Here is a 4,454-nt window from a genome sequence, read left to right as displayed (position 1 = left end):
AATTTTTAGGATCGAAATACTTGACTTTACTGTATGAATACATTATTATATATATAAATAATATATAAATAAAATATGTATATACGTGTCCGCGTCCTAGTTTTTTGAGAATTTTGTAGTATCCGCGTCCGCGTCGTGTCTTGTCCCTGTCTACGCGTCTGTGCAACCCATTCTTATTTGATTTCAAAAACAGAACAACACTTGATAAGTTTAACATTACTAACATGAAAGCAATGGGTTTAGTCTCAGATGTAAGTGTCGATCATGGATAATCATTGTTTGTATTTTTTTTAATATCAGCAAATGGTAATTGCTCTTTCTATTGGAGAAGTAGCCAGTACCGTTGTTCAATTTCTTTTCAAATTTGGATGGGTTTTGATTAAATGTTGTTATACAGCAAAAGCCACCAGATTGGCAGGACTTTGTTGGAACCACCATTCTTTGTATGAGTCCATCAAGTGGAAATGCCTTTGCTGCTCTTATGGATCGGTTCACACATTTTGGCCTTAGTCTGGGATCTGAAATAGCATCTACATGAGGTTCTTGGAGGCTGTTAAGTCACAAGTATTTTTGCTGCCAATTCGTTCTCCATCCAGGCTACAACACAACTGCAACCAAATTCAATTCCAATAACACTTTTTATCTCTTACTGTCTTCTTGGCCACTGATTGCAAAAAGTTTCTTTGACTTGAGCCTTCTAAATCTCGTCATTACGGGATGCACAAACTCCGGCAAATCCTCCCAAGATCCGACCATACCATCTTATATCCATCCCTGGCCGCAGAACTGAACTTCATCACCAATGTTCATCCACGTCTAAGTCACCCACCAGTTACTACAGACTGAAACACCTGCATTCATGTTAACTGGCCGATTCAAACAACAACCAACATTGCCTGCAATCTCTTAAAAATCCAGCCAGCACATATGTCCACTTCTTGTTGGTATCTCATAAGCATCTCTAGCCACAGATGGACCCAAACGACCACCACCTGAAATCGATCCATGTGACCACCGGCATACTACTCTCTAGTGCATGCAATCATTAGTTCATGGAGTTGATTCTAACTATATTCAAGGCTGCAAACGTTAACAGCTTCAACCCAAATCCACTCGTTGCATCTCAGCCAGCAGCTACAGCCACCTGCAATCGATCCATTCTTCCCAGTTCACCTACAACGAGCTCAATTTCCCCTGACATTTAACAATCAATACCACCTTATGTCGTTATTAGACAACACCAAAATTGTATTATGTTGATAATGGTTCTAATACAACAACCATTTGCAATTGAAAAAGATCACCAGCACCAATTAAGAAAAAACAACATCTGCGTTAAGAAAACGCATTCACAATCCAGAACTAAATAGACAAGATGCATAAGTATAATTAATGAATGCAAGTCGAAAATCTCACATCAGGGTAGAAAGAGAGATCTTCGTAAACGTGACACTCCACTCAAGTGGGTGGCGATTGGATGTTCATTCATAAAATGTGTGATTATTTTTCTAATATCTACTGGGTAAATATTGCCAAAACAGTGTGAAAAATGGGATCCATGTTCTATTTCATATATGTGACGAAATAAGAATATCTTAATTAAAGTAAGATGTTTTACTGGAATATCCCCCTAATAAAGCTGCATACCTGTTATAACTTGTAAAACCCCTGGTCTCTGTGATGTCATTCCCTCCTCTTTTTCTGTCTGTCCGGCCACGCTAAGGTAACTACTGGAATGAATTGGTTTGACAACTTTATTGGGATGCACAGTAAGTGGGAATTGAGTCTCAATCCTCCAAAGACGTTCTTTCAAGGCGTCGTGAACAGCTTCAGATGCATGCAAACCATGCAGGTCTAGCTTCCATGCATCATTTTTGTGATTCCTTATACTTCAAATTTCTTGGGCTGCCTTAAAATTCAGACTTTCAGCAGTCATCCACTCTGGATGTGCCTTCCGCAAGAGTTCTTGGGTAGAGTAATGATCGCCCCTTAGGAAAGCATTGGTGGCTGCTCAAGAATGTTGGGCTGCTGACCTGCAGGGAGACGAAGTAAGTGGTTAGTTTAACATTTTTCAACCTCAGAATAGTAGACTAAGGTGCTCTAAATGAGATTCTTATGCAAATATATGTTAGGTCAGTGAAAGTAAACTTCAGCTACAAACGTATGCCTACTCTCTTTTTCTTTTCTTTTTTTGCAAAAATATATGCCTGCTCATTGTTAAAACTACAGAAAAGAAGGGTACTGGAAATCGCACACGAAAAATCAAGTGTAACTGGCAATATAGTGCAATAGACGGCAGGCCTCGGTCTTCTTTTGTAATGTGTTTAAGAGGTGAAAACGTTCTTTGATGGAGCCAAGAAGTCTGAGAGGCGACTGACAAAAAAACCATTGAGAAGGAAAAGAAAGAAACACAAAATCAATATTTAGCTGTTGTATCCAAGGGCAGAGCATAGGGCCATAGCTAAAGGGGACTGCAATATAGGCCTTAAATAGATCACATTTAACCCCGCCATATCTCAAATATGATGTACTGAAGAAAAAAAAATTCGATTCATTACACCCCATACCCGAATATAGCAAAGAAGTAATCAAATCCAGTTAGTCTGGCAACCAATTTTTTTTAAAGAAAATAGATGACTGTATATTGGACACCTTCGAAATGTACTGCTCATCAAAATTCGAAAATTCTCCAAACAGCTGTAGAGATTACGAAAATAAGAAACTGGAATTGTGAAGCACGAATCAAAACTCACATTTTGAGGGAGATAAGGAGGCAAACGAGGTAAAGCTCCCAAAGGTCGAGTGAAATCTCTCTACAAAGCTCTATGCACACTTCATGTCTTAACTTCTTTTTAAGCTTATCAACCTGTAAAAATTAACAGTAATTAGCATTTAATTAGAATGAAAGTAAAATGATCGAAAAACAATTCAGAATTTAAAATAACAATAACATCACATATCTTCGATTCTCCATCTCAATCACTGCCATCACCATTTATCATCAAACCCATTCTGAACTTTTTAACCTAGCTACAGCACATCCATCTTCTTTCTCATCAAATCAACCACAACCCATCTTCCAATTCATCACCATCTCTTCAGTTCAATCTCAGATTTTCCAAACCCTAACCTCTGAAATCAAACTCATTAACACAGTAATCATCACCAGCTTCTCCTTATTCTGCTCAATACTCTTCAAGAAAGTAACAACCAACAACACCCCCTTTCTTAAATCTTCTGCAACTCTCCAACTCCTCAGTTCAGATTCAAATCCCATCTGCTGAAATCTCCAATCTCCTTCAGTCTCAATAACGAAATTTAGGATTAAATTTGTGTTGGTTGGCCTGGGATCAGTACTGTTACTTGATGAAGATGATAAATTCTCGAAGGAAGAAGAGTTCGATGGAGAGGAGAAAGATCGAGAATGGAGAGAGGAGGGAAAAATCGACGGAACACACTGAAATTGAAGGAAAAATCATTGAAATTGAACAAATTAGTTCACTCTGTTCTGTTGGTATTATGGTGTTGTATTTCAAAATACATTGCGGGCGGTTATGACTAATAACTACCTTAAAGTAGTTATGATATCAACAGGTGTTTTGAAGGGATTGATCACAGAAAATGGTTAGGAACAAATAGCATCATTTGGTGAAAAGAAGTGTTGATTGGTTAACACTCAAGTGAACAGACTCATGGAAGTGATTAAATGTATACTTGGGTTTCGACCCAAGAGACGCATCTACTAGAACTCTATAAATGCATGGAGGTTTCTCACTTGTAAAAAAGGTCTGGAATTTTTCTGTCAATCTCATTCTCCTCTAATCTATGTGCAAATACTATTGTGTTGACTTGTGTCTATGCTTACACTGCATATACATTGTGTCAACAGTAAAGTGATATCTTATTGTTCGCAAGAATCCGGTGTAAGAGAGTGCAGTCTTACTGGATTGAGATCGTTGAATCTTGGAGAATAGACGTCATTAAACCGTGTTGCACCATGAGGGGCGAAATCTATTCTTAAGGACAGTGATTGTATCACGCCTCGATCAAACATTGCTTGCGTTTATAGCATCCGTAGCCTTAGAATTTCCAACAATCTTAAGAATAGATTTTCATATGGCTGTTATAATATCTAGTATGGTTTCATTCGAAGTTATGAATCGAGACTGTTTGGAATTGGATCGTATTGATACGAGACCAACTAACAAAGACGCCTCTGAACTACAAGAGGAATGAAAGGAGTATTTCGCTGCAACAAACAGGTTAGATTGACATTTTTATTTTATCATTCAATTAGATATTGCCATTGCAATTTTGTTAATTTGAAACTTTATAGTTTGCTGATTTTGAGACAAAGTGGGTTGAACACAAACGTGTTTGACAAATTATCTTGGCCAAATTTTTATGATTTTGAGGAAACACTAGTAACTGGGTGTTGAGTTTAAGATTTCCAT

At 37.7% G+C, this 4,454-nt stretch overlaps 1 long non-coding RNA gene across 1 annotated transcript; it reads right to left on the bottom strand.

Annotated features, from left to right (window-relative positions):
- Positions 1 to 360: 360 nt before the first annotated feature.
- On the bottom strand, positions 361 to 3,799 carry LOC113308365. The gene is made up of 3 exons (XR_003339690.1): positions 2,754 to 3,799; positions 1,648 to 2,033; positions 361 to 1,194 (listed from the first exon to the last, which is right to left on the bottom strand). It is a non-coding gene; the product is annotated as an uncharacterized LOC113308365 (long non-coding RNA).
- Positions 3,800 to 4,454: the final 655 nt, after the last annotated feature.

Source organism: Papaver somniferum, chromosome 9 (genome assembly GCF_003573695.1).
Source record: "Papaver somniferum cultivar HN1 chromosome 9, ASM357369v1, whole genome shotgun sequence".
Taxonomy (NCBI): Eukaryota; Viridiplantae; Streptophyta; class Magnoliopsida; order Ranunculales; family Papaveraceae; genus Papaver; species Papaver somniferum.
The sequence above is the reverse complement of the archived record's forward strand: the minus strand, read 5'-3'. Positions and strand labels throughout refer to the sequence as shown.